Source organism: Aquarana catesbeiana, linkage group LG06, assembly GCF_042186555.1.
Source record: "Aquarana catesbeiana isolate 2022-GZ linkage group LG06, ASM4218655v1, whole genome shotgun sequence".
NCBI lineage: Eukaryota > Metazoa > Chordata > Amphibia > Anura > Ranidae > Aquarana > Aquarana catesbeiana.
In genome coordinates, this window is record NC_133329.1 from 4,470,596 (window position 1) to 4,483,759 (window position 13,164).

Here is a 13,164-nt window from a genome sequence, read left to right on the forward strand (position 1 = left end):
ACTGAGTGTATATAATAATCATAGTACTGAGTGTATATAATAATCATAGTACTGAGTGTATATAATAATCATAGTACTGAGTGTATATAATAGTCATAGTACTGAGTGTATATAATAATCATAGTACTGAGTGTATATAATAATCACAGTACTGAGTGTATATAATAGTCATAGTACTGAGTGTATATAATAATCATAGTACTGAGTGTATATAATAATCATAGTACTGAGTGTATATAATAGTCAATAAGAGACATAAAGCTTCCAGTCCTGAAGTGGTTATCTATTTCAGTATAATGGAAATGAGTCAGAGATTGTATTACACGGGTTGCTCCGTGCTTTAGATGTCGGCATTGAAATGAAATCCATCACATTCATGCAAAGTCAGTCATGAGACGGATCTCTGAAGGCTTTTTCCATAATTCCAACTCTAAATATATCATTCTGTCTGCTATCACTGGACGTGTCCCGTCATCTCTGTCCGGAGATCACACCAAATCTCAACATGATGTCTCTGGATGTCATCTCTCTTTTAGTTTCTTCAGTCTTGGGACTCGTCTTGGCAATCCCTTCTTACACTTGTATTGTGATGGGTAACCTGGACATTATCAGAAAGAAAGGGAAGTTGAGTCCCACCGATGTGATTTTTCTGGCTAAGGGGATTGTGAATATTCTCCTCCAGTGTGTGATGAGTCTACAGGGAATTCTCTATGCCTTGTTTCTGGAAACCTTTTATATTAGACAATTGTTTGTATTTATGAACACATCAGATTACTTCCTAGTCTATTACAACTTCTGGTTGACCTTCTGGCTCTCCGCTCATTACTGTACCAGCATCACCAATCTCAGCTATGGGTTCTTCATCTGGTTAAAGAGAATTGTGTCAAATTTCCTGAGTCAACTTCTATTCCTGACAGCACTTGGTGTGTTCATTGTGAGTGTCCCCGGCTTTTGGGCTGTCAATACAGAAAGTCTTATTCAGTCTTCTGAAACCAGTACAAACTCCTCTGTTATCAGGTTAGATAAAGTGTCTTCCTATCGTGTGTCTGCAAACGTCCTAGGTGCCATTCTACCATTCTGCCTTTGTCTTCTGTGCCTGGTCCTCACTTCCTCCTTTCTGATCAGACACGTCTGGAGGGTGAAGAATAACGACTCTGGATCAACACGTCCAAATCTTCAGGCTCATGTCACTGCACTGAGGACAATCTTCTTCTTACTTCTCATCTTCACAGTCTTCTGCATGTCTCAAGTGATTTTTTTTTTTCCAAGATTCTCGCTGTCAATAGTTTTTTGGAATTTACAATTATTATCTCCATCGGTGGAGGCTGCCGTCATCTTCCAGGCCAGCAACAAGCTTAGAAGGATCATTGTGAGAAGATTCTGGACCAGAAGCTGGAGGAACACAGAGACTTAAAATGTGGAGAATGCTTAGCCTGAGACTCTAAATATATACTACAAACTTTTTGTGTGATAGAGATCAATATAAAATGTTTCCTAAGTCATAGAATTTTGTTTTGTATGAAGTGTGGAAGGGTTATATCTCCTGTCATATTTTAATAGCTGTCTGTGTTCCTTACTTGGGTCTTTCACCTTTTCAGTTTGTCCTGGTTAGAGATGGGCTGCACACTCCCGTTTGGTTCACAGCAGAACTCCCGAACAGGGGAAAAGTTTGACCCCGACTGCAAACTCCATTGAACTCTATGGGAGCTAAACATGAGAAATCAAAAGTCCCCACATGCCCTTAACATGGGGGAGTGGGTGCTTTGGGACACCCCCACCCCAGAGCACCTTGTCCTCATTTTGATGGGAACAAGGGCCTCTTCCCCGCAACCCTGGGGTGGGTAGTGGGGGTCTGCGGGCAGGGGGCTTATTGCAATCTGGAAGCCTCCTTTAACCAGGTGACCCCCAGTGAATAAGTATGGGGTACATTGTGATGTGGAAATTTAGGACCTGAAAATGATACTTTATTATTAATGTGACTTACAGTAATCTTTCAATGACTCTATAGTTTCAGAACATGTTTAGAATCAACAGAGACACCATACCCAGCTGTGGAATTTTATCCGGAGTAGCTATCTGACAAAAGCCTCTTCTCTGACCATTTTGTAGCATAATAATGTCACTTCAAAGCGGGTGGGAAGGGAACAGGAAGAACTTGGTCATAAAATGGTAGCTGGTGTCCTAACTTAAGAGAGCCCCCCCCCACCCCCATCGGCTCAATGTAGCAGTTTTAGCATATGGAAGTGTGGGTGAGGAAGGGGGGGTTTACAAGTGTGTATACATCAGAATACACACCCCTGACTCGCTCTCTTAGGCTCACGGTCTAGATGAAGTATGGTCACATAAGAGCTGCCTCTGTATTATCTTATGTCTCTTTTCTTTTCTCTAACTTTTTCTATCCTAGGATTTGCCTTAATACCTTGATAGCATGTGTATGTCAATTGTAACCATATCTCCTTTTTGCATTAATTATCTTTGTAGACTGGCAACACTGTATTTGTAACATCACTGTGTTATATTTGGTAATCTCTGATTATTCTAACGTTTCTTTTCTGTATAAATAAATTTAGATCTTTGTATTTTAGCACCGTTATCATTCCTTATTGATTTCATAGGTTATAGCTGCAACCGCATTGGTTGATTCATATGTAGATAAAGGGTTTCAATCATTTAAGTGAGAAAGGTAAAAATCGCCATAACAGATAGTGCCCTTGTGTGAGGAAGTTTAACGTCTGGGTGATTGTGATTTCTTGTATGGAAGACAGAGCTGGGCTATACACTCCTAACTCCAGAAACGCTTAGCGTTTTTTTTAATGTCTTTTGTTTTCACCTGTCTCCGGTCTGAATACCTAGACTAGCAAACTTCTCAGAACTTTCCCTTTTGCCTTTGGTCTATACTAATACTTTGACTGATTTTGAATAATGTGTATATATTAAAGTGAAATTGTAAGTGTGAATGATGAGGGCTCCATTTGGAATCTTGGAGGCAGTGGAAAACTCATGTTCGACTTGAACATCGGCTGTTCACCAGTTCGCCGAACAGCGAACAATTTGGGGTGTTCGCGGTAAATTTGAAAGTCGCAAACACCCTTTAAAAGTCTATGGGAGAAATCAAAAGTGCTAATTTTAAAGGCTTATATGCAAGTTATTGTCATAAAAAGTGTTTGGGGACCCGGGTCCTGCCCCAGGGGACATGGATCAATGCAAAAAAGTTTTAAAAACTGAAGTTTTTTCGGGAGCAGTGATTTTAATAATGCTTAAAGTGAAATATTAAAAGTGTAATATTCCTTTAAATTTCATACCTGGGGGGTGTCTATAGTATGCCTGTAAAGGGGCGCATGTTTCCCGTGTTTAGAACAGTCTGACAGCAAAATGACATTTCAAAGGAAAAAAGTCATTTAAAACTAATCGCGGCTATTAATGAATTGCCGGTCCGACACTACACATAAAAGTTCATTGATAAAAACGGTATGGGAATTCCCCACAGAGGAACCCCGAACCAGAATTTACAAAAAAAATGACGTGGGGATCCCCCTAAATTCCATACCAGGCCCTTCAGGTCTGGTATGGATATTAAGGGGAACCCCGGCCAAAATGTAAAAAAAAATGGCGTGGGGTCCCCCTCAAAATCCATACCAGACCCTTTAGGTCTGGTATGGATTTTAAGGGGAACCCCATGCCAAAATTAAAAAAAAATGGCGTGGGATCCCCCCAAAAATCCATACCAGACCCTTATCCGAGCACGCAACCTGGCAGGCCGCAGGAAAAGAGGGGGGACGAGAGAGCGCCCCCCCTCCTGATCCGTACCAGGCCACATGCCCTCAACATTGGGAGGGTGCTTTGGGGTCCCCCCCAAAGCACCTTGTCCCCATGTTGATGGGGACAAGAGCCTCATCCCCACAACCCTTACCCGGTGGTTGTGGGGGTCTGCGGGCGGGGGGCTTATCAGAATCTGGAAGCCCCCTTTAACAAGGGGACCCCCAGATCCAGGCCCTCCCCCCTGTGTGAAATGGTAAGGGGGTAGAAAAGTACCCCTACCATTTTACAAAAAAAGTGTCAAAAATGATAAAAATGACAAGAGACAGTTTTTGACAATTCCTATATTTAAATGCTTCTTCTTTCTTCTATCTTCTTTCTTCTATCTTCCTTCGGTTTCTTCCTCCATCTTCTTCTTCTTCTGGTTCTTCTGGTTCTTCCTCCGGTGTTCTCGTCTGGCATCTTCCTCCGCGGCGTCTTCTTCCCTTCTTCTTCTCAGGCCGCTCCGCATTCACCATGATGGGAGGCTCCCGCTGTGTGACGCTTCTCCTCTTCTGACGGTTCTTAAATAGCGGAAGGGCGGGGCCACCAGGTGACCCCGCCCCCTCTGACGCACGGGAACTTGACGGGGACTTCCCTGTGGCATTCCCTGTGATGTCAGAGGGGGACGGGGTCACCCATTACATCACTGGGTGGCCCCGCCCTCCGTTATTTAAGAACCGTCAGAAGAGGAGAAGCGTCAAACAGTGGGAGCCTCCCATCATGGTGGATGTGGAGCGGCCCGAGAAGAAGAAGGGAAGAAGACGCCACGGAGGAAGATGCCGGATGAGAACACCAGAGGAAGAACCAGAAGAACTAGAAGAAGAAGAAGATGGAGGAAGAAACCGAAGGAAGATAGAAGATAGAAGAAAGAAGAAAGAAGAAGCATTTAAATAAAGGAATTGTCAATTTTTTTGTGAAATGGTAGGGGTACTTTTGTACCCCCTTACCATTTCACACAGGGTGGAGGGCCGGGATCTGGGGGTCCCCTTGTTAAAGGGGGCTTCCAGATTCCGATAAGCCCCCCGCCCACAGACCCTCACAACCACCGGGCAAGGGTTGTGGGGATGAGGCCCTTGGGACCCCAAAGCACCCTCCCAATGTAGAGGGTATGTGGCCTGGTACGGTTCAGGAGGGGGGGCATTCTCTCGTCCCTCCCTCTTTTCCTGCGGCCTGCCAGGTTGCGTGCTCGGATAAGGGTCTGGTATGGATTTTTGGGGGAGCCCACGCCATTTTAAAAAAAATTTTGGGCGTGGGGTTCCCCTTAAAATCCATACCAGACCTGAAGGGTCTGGTATAGATTTTGAGGGGGACCCCACGCCATTTTTAAAAAAAATATTGGCCAGGGTTCCCCTTAATATCCATACTAGACCTGAAGGGCCACGCCATTTTTTTTTAAATTTTGGTTCAGGGGTTCCCCTGTGGGGAATTCCCATGCTGTTTTTATCAATGAACTTTTATGTGTATTGTCGGACCAGCAATTCATTAATAGCTGCAGTTTTAAATGACTTTTTTTCCTTTGAAATGTCATTTTGCTGTCAGACTGTTCTAAACACGGGAAACATGCGCCCCTTTACAGGCATACTATAGACACCCCCCAGGTACGAAATTTAACCACTTGCTTACTGGGCACTTAAACCCCCCTCCTGCCCAGACCAATTTTCAGCTTTCAGCGCTGACGCACTTTGAATGACAATTGCGCGGTCATCCATCACTGTACCCAAATGAAATTTTTATCATTTTTTTCCCACAAATAGAGCTTTCTTTTGGTGGTATTTAATCACATCTGGGATTTTTATTTTTTGATAAACAAACAAAAAAAGGTGGAAATTTTTGAAAAAAAAAAAATCATGTTTAATAGTTTGTTATAAAATTTTGCAAACAGGTAATCTTTCTCCTTCATTGATATGCGCTGATGAGGCGGCACTGGTGGGCACTGATAGGCTGCACTGATGGGCACGGATAGGCACAGATAAGGCTGCACTGATAGGCACAGTTAAGGCGGCACTGATAGGCACAGTTAAGGCGGCACTGATAGGCGCAGTTAAGGCAGCACTGATGGGGACAGATAAGGCGGTACTGATGGGCACAGATAAGGCAGCACTGATGGCCACTGATGGGCGCTGATGGGTGGCACAGATGGGTGGCATGAATGGGTGGTACGGATAGGTGGCACTGATGGGCACTGATAGGTACCACTGATGGGGGGCACTGATGGGCGGCACTGATGGGGGGCACTGATGGGTGGCACTGATGGGCAATGATGGGTGGCACTGATGGGCACTTATGGGCACTGGTAGGTGACAATGATGGGCACTGATAGGTGGCACTGATGTGCAGCACTGTTGTTGCACTGATGTGGGTGCTGATGGGTGGCACTGATGGGTGGCACTGTGGGCACTGATGGGTGGCACTGTGGGCACTGATTGATAGCACTGTGGGCACTGATGGGTGAGGCTGGTGGGCACTGGTAGGCGGCACTGCTGCCTATTGCTGTGTCACATTAGATCGCCGTGATCAGGACTGATGTCCCAATCACGGCCACCGGTGATCGGGTTTTTTTTTTCCTCCTCACGCTGTCAGCGCGAGGAGGAAAAATAGCCGATTACCGGCTCTGTTTACATCACATGATCAGCTGTCATTGGCTGACAGTTGATCATGTGGTAAGGGATCGGGACCGACCCCTTACTCTGATCTGTGATCAGGCGAGTCTCATAGTCTCATAGACTCGCTGATCACCGAGCGCGCCGCGTGCGCCCTGCAGGGGGCACGGAGGCCGCTTGTGCACGGGACGACGTCAATAGACGTCGTCCCGGTAATTTAGATCCGCACTGTTGCCGTCATTTGGCAATGGCCCGGATCTGAAGAGGTTAAAGGAATATTACGCTTTTATTGTTTCACTTTAAGCCATATAAGGCCTCATGCACATGGACGTTTTAAAAAACATGCTGTAAAGCTAGTTCCAACGCCTGGAAAAATTGGCGTTAAAAACGTGTTTTGCATTAGCGTTTTTGAGCAATTTTAACGTTAGCGTTAAGTAGCGTTTTTAAAGAAAAACACATCTCTCAGCTATATGCACTCCCTTTGGAACAAAAAAACGCTGGAGTTTTTGCACGTTTTTGCACATTTTTGAGCGTTTTTGAGCATTTCGCATTTTTACAGCTCTAACGCCGCACCACGGAACGCACTGGTCCTGGGTTTTTTTTACAGCTTAAAAATGCCTATGCCATTTGCAGCTAAAAAATGCCTAGGTGGGCATGAAGCCATAGACTAACGTAGACAGGCATTTTTAAGCTGCAAAAAATGCTCAAAAAAGCGGCTGTAAAAATGTCCGTGTGCATGAGGCCTTAAAATCACTGCTCCCAAAAAAACAGACGTTTTTAAAACTTTTTTTTGCATTGATCCATGTCCCCTGGGGCAGGACCCAGGTCCCCAAACACTTTTTATGACAATAACTTGCATATAAGCCTTTAAAATTAGCACTTTTGATTATTCATGTTCGTGTCCCATAGACTTTAACGGTGTTCACGTGTTCGAACTAATTTTTTGCCTGTTCGCATGTTCTGGTGCGAACCGAACAGGGGGGTGTTCGGCTCATCCCTAGTGACAGTGATGAACAGGGAGACAATGAGGAATTGTCAGGATTGGGGCCTTATGCAATCGCCTGGTCCTGGTTGGCAAAATACTCAGAAGCTGAGATGAATTGTCATCTATCAGCAGATGACAAGAAGAGGAAGCCACAACTTGCTGCCAAGTTTAAAACCCCATCAGGGGCGGACTGACAACTCATGGGGCCCCCGGGCAATAGGAGATTATGGGGCCCCCAGGCTTAGAGATGGCCGCCGCGCGGCAGCCATATTTTTTTGACGCAACATGAATGTGGGCATACCCAATGAGGGGAGGGGCACCAAGCTCTGCGACATGCTGAGTGGCAGGAGAATTAGAGCTGGTGACCTAGTAAATTCACCAGGAGCCTCTCATGGGCATTGCCACCTTAACAGCATCATGGGCCTCTGGGCAAAATACTGCACTGGGACTCCTACCAAGGAGATGATGACCTGCGGCATACATAGTGCGCCATGGCGAACAATGGGTATGACCAGTGGGAGAGCCTTAAAAGAGGGTTGAACAGAATCTTCATCTGCTGTATACAATGCAAACATACCACAGACCTTGTACCCATAAAATTCGAATTACCATGTCGCAGCTGATAATCTCAGACACAAATGAATCTCAGTCAAAGGATCATTTGTTTTTAAAATAATATCATATATGTTTTTTTCTGCACAAAAAAATGACTTTTTTGGTTTACTGAGGCAACATTACAGAAGAACTTAATTAAAACCAGCAACTGTTGAGACAATGAACACTTTTGTCAGGTCTATGTACTGTATAATGTATAGAGTATGTGGGTCATGAGTAAGTAACAAACAAAACAACATATAGAGTACAGCAGTCAGGATGAGCGCCACGCTCAGATCAGAGTCCTCCCTTACATCAAAATCCCAACATTCTCCCCTACAGTCCACAGAGTGCCACACTACGGGAGAGCCCCCAGTGTGCCACCCTATGGCAAAGGCCCCAGTGTGCCACCCTACGGCAGAACCCCCCAGAGTAACACCTTATGGCAGAGCCCCCCATTGTGCCACCCTATTACAGAGCCCCCCCATTGTGTCACCCTGCAGCAGAGCCCCCCAGTGTGTCACCCTACGACCAAGCCCCCCAGTGTGTCACCCTACGGCAGAGCCCCCAGAGTAACACCTTACAGCAGAGCCCCCCATTGTGCCACCCTATGATAGAGCCCCCAGTGTGCCACCCTACGGCAGAGCCCCCCAGAGTAACACCTTATGGCAGAGCCCCCCATTGTGCCACCCTATGACAGAGCCCCCAGTGTGCCACCCTACGGCAGAGCCCCCCAGAGTAACACCTTATGGCAGAGCCCCCCATTGTGCCACCCTACAACAGAGCCCTCAGTGTGCCACCCTACGGCAGAGCCCCCCAGTGTGCCACCCTACGGCAGAGCCCCACCAGTGTGCCACCTATGGCAGAGCCCCCCAGTGTGTCACCCTACAGCCGAGCCCCCCAGTGTGTCACCCTACGGCAGAGCCCCCAGAGTAACACCTTACGGCAGAGCCCCCCATTGTGCCACCCTATGACAGAGCCCCCAGTGTGCCACCCAACGACAGAGCCCCCCAGTGTGCCACCCTAAGACAGAGCCCCCCAGTGTGGCACTCTAGGGCAGAGCACCCCAGTATGTCACCCTACGGCAGAGCCCCTCCAGTGTACCACCCTACGGCAGAGCCCCCCAGAGTACCACCCTGCAGCAGAGCCCCCCAGAGTCTCACCATATGGCAGAGCCCCTCAGAGTCCCACCCTGCGGCAGAGCAACCAGAGTCCCACCCTGTGTCAGAGCCCCCCGAGTCCCACCCTGTGGCAGAGCCCCCAGAGTCCCAACCTGCGACAGAGTCCCACCCTATGGCAGAGCCCCCAGTGTCACCTTCCATCAGTGTCCCCTTACACACACCTTTGCACCTTGGTGCTTGTTGTGGTAGGCATCTGGTGGAAAAAGGCTTTTAAATAAAATCCCCTTTTTGCAGGCTCTGAACTGCGCAAGTGAGTCGTAGAGTCAGCAAAATAGTGAACTGCTGTGGTTGGCCTCAGATCTGGCAGTGGGGCAAGTGAATAAAAGCCATGCTTGATGTGTGCCATGATATCACCGCACAGGCACGCACCCAGACCTGCTCTGCTGCCTGATCCTAGGCCGGGCTCAGCAGAGCACTATTCAGATGGCCCGAATGGCAACAAGCGGATTTTTCACGGGCATGGGATTGTTAGAGAGACTTCTGTTGAGCAGCAGTGGGCATACATTGATCATACAGTATACACCAGTGGTGGCTGGTGCTCAATTTTTTTGGAGGGAGGCACAAACAAAATGGAAAAAATGCTGAAAAATACTGGAAAAAACATCAATTGTAGCCCCACTGTGCCCATGAAATGCAGCCACTGTGCCCCATGAAATGCAGCCACTGTGCCCCATCAAATTCAGCCACTGTGCCCATCAAATGCAGCCACTGTGCCCCATCAAATTCAGCCACTGTGCCCATCAAATGCAGCCACTGTGCCCCATCAAATTCAGCCCCTGTGCCCATCAAATGCAGCCCCTGTGCCCATCAAATTCAGCCACTGTGCCATCAAATGCAACCACTGTGTCCCCCCCCAGTGGCATTTAACCAGCACCCATGCCATTGTCTGACCGGCACTTACCCCATCTTGGTGGCGGGTCAGGCAGCGGTGAGATGTGGGATGGACAGCGACAAGCTATGGGTCGAGTGGTGGTGAGCTGTGTCCTCCATGCTTACTCCCTGCGTCTCTTCTTTCCTTCTGCTAGGCGTTCAATAGAAGTGCCTGTCCTTTCAGCCAATCACGTGGTGGGTATAAGACCCGCACTTACTGATTGGCAGAGAGGCGGTTCAGTGTTAGAAAATCAAATATTAATTTGCTTTTCTAACACACATGGATGGGCTCCGAGCACTCTGCGCTCTGAGGCCACCCTATGGCTCTAATCAGATGCTTAAACCACCCCCCGTCGCTGTAATTCAGGCGCCCTGTGTCCTGAAAGGAGCCAGATGCCTGAATAGGGGGTGGCCGCAGTGGCCATCGATAGATTTATGCTATGCATGAATCTATCCAATGCATATGGGGGTGGCATGACAGAGGGGGCGGCACCCTTAATGGATGGGCCGCCCCTGGTATACACACAAATGCACAGTATACATACATAGTATACATATATACACACATCAGCACTTTTTGCCCAAAAATCATCCTGATAGAACACACTGCTGCTGCCCCCTTCTCCTGGCATGCTGGGACTTGTAGTGCCCCAGAAGCTCACAGACATTGGATGTGGTAATACAGGAGAGGAGATTGTGCCTGTGTACTGGTGGGCAGGTGATGAGTAGGGAGGTGTAGCAGAGATTATAGAAGTTCAGAACATCCTTCCCCCAGAAGCATGGCACTTCTCACACACAGAACATCCATCTAACAGCAGCCTAAGAGACAGGAGGAGCCCTGCTAGAGGTAACACAGCCTGCCCCCCTCCCCCTCCTCACCAGTGTAAGTATTGATAAGAATACATTTAGTTCAGCTCAGCCAGCTTACCTTCTATCAAGCAGCAGTCCGTCCCCACACTGCAGGCTATCCCCACTCCCTCTCCTCTCCTCCACCTGTCGGCATCTCCTACTCCTGTGCCAAAAAAGCCGCACTGGAGAAGGCGGCGTGTACACTGTGCTCCCATTGGCTGAGGAGGCAGTGGAGAAGTGGGGCAGCTACAGTCTCCAGATTTGTATAGCAAAATGATGTCCGTAGTGGCCATTTCAGGGACAGATGTAAAAATATACAGTTTTTTGCAAACTGTCCCTGCTTTTACCGAGGCTGGCAGCCCTGATGGGGCCCCCTAGTGGCCCTTGGGTCCTCGGTCAGTGCCCGAGTGCCCGAATGGTCAGTCCGCCCCTGCACCCTATTTAAAACCCAGCATGAATCAAAGAAAAACGCTTCCTGTGAAGCATTAAAACAAAAGGAAAGAGATAGGGGGAGGGAATGCTGGAATCAAGGGAGAAAAGTCTCCCCAATTCCATAAACCATCAAAAGGGATACTTTCTTCCCCTCTGACGGAAGAACCTCCAGAATACAGTAATCCTCCATTTGCTGACTGTGAGCCAGCAATCTCCCCTAGACGGCAGTTAACAAGCAATTCTGCTGCGGTAAACAATACAGTTGTGCTATGGAGTACACGGCCTATGTACCTTTACACCCCCGAGTAACTAGCACCCCACAGCAAGGACCTGTGTGGTGCCACTCTAATGGGGAAAGGATATCACCCAATGTGGGCACATCGTGTACCATGGGACTGTTAATGCCACCCTTCAGAGCACTTTGCAGTTGGATAAAGTGCCCCCACCTGGCAGCAACGATCTTACCCAGTCTTATTGGGATTCTGTGGCAGAATCCCAAAAGACCAATCCACACCTGATATATTTTTCAGATGACGTATCTGTCTATCCTGTAGGAGAACAAGTGCTTTATGATAACAGTGGGAGATCCACTGGGAAGATGACACATCACATCACGTGGACTCCCTCTGATATGAAGGGATTTCTGAGCGTTATCCCCCATCCAAGGACAGATCCCATTAAATTTGCCAAAGAGCTGCTGGACATCCAGGCAAGCTACAATGCAAGCTGGGGTGATATGCTTCAAATAATGAAAAGGGTTTGTGGAGATGGGGAATTTGATGAAATCCTCAGTAAAACTAATATTCCATGGACCCTGTATGTTGACTCCAGTCATCAAGGAGATACTGTATACTCACTAAGCAATTGGTGCAGTTGATTAAAACAGTCTATCATCCCCAGTCTTGGACCAAGGTGTCAGGAGTGATCCAAGGTCCAAAGGAAGATTGTATGACATACTACAATCACTTTAAGCAAGCCGTGGAATCGGCTGGTGAGGACATTCCTAACATTGCCCTATCACCCGTATTGATGCATAGCTTCATTACCGGGTTGTGAGGAAACATCAGGGAAAAATTGATGACTGCAAATCCAGACTGGAGAGATAAGCCCCTCTCCTCTTTGTTGTCACTTGCAACTGCTATTGAAAGAAATATAGCAGATTGGGAGTCACAGAAACCTCAAAGGTTCTGCATTGTCACTGATCAGTTGAACAGTACAGATCTCGGCCAAAAACCAAAAGGGAAACTGGTTTGCTTCAACTGCCACAAACCCGGACACTTCAAGAGAGAGTGTAGAGCTCCAAGACAAAGTAGGCCAGCAGAAAATTGAAGAAAACAGCTGAACAGCCGCACTCTGAATAACACCTTTTATTTGTGGCAAAACAGTGTAGAAAATCCAAAATCTCTTACATCATGGTGATAAATGGTATAGACAGGCTAACGCGTTTCACAAGCTCATGATTAAGCATCTATATTGATGTGAAACGCGTTAGCCTGTCTGTACCTTTCATCACCATGATGTAAGAGATTTTGGACCTTCTACACTGTTTTGCCACGAATAAAAGGTGTTATTCGGAGTGCAGCCGTTCAGCCGTTTTCTTCAATTTTCTACACCATTGCAGAGCCTGCACTTGAAGTTGTGAGTGGGGAGGGCGGTTATTAGAGACACCAACACGCTTGGAGCAGCATCGCTACCTCATAAAGTAGGGTAGCAGGACATGGAGAGGAAATGGCCATGCCGACATTAAGGGAGGAAAGTCTCAAGGCAGAAGGGACATCATTGACGGGAGAGGATGTCAAATTAAATTTCACTGTTAGAAGCTGTAGTAAGCGCACGTGAAAAACTCCGCTAATCT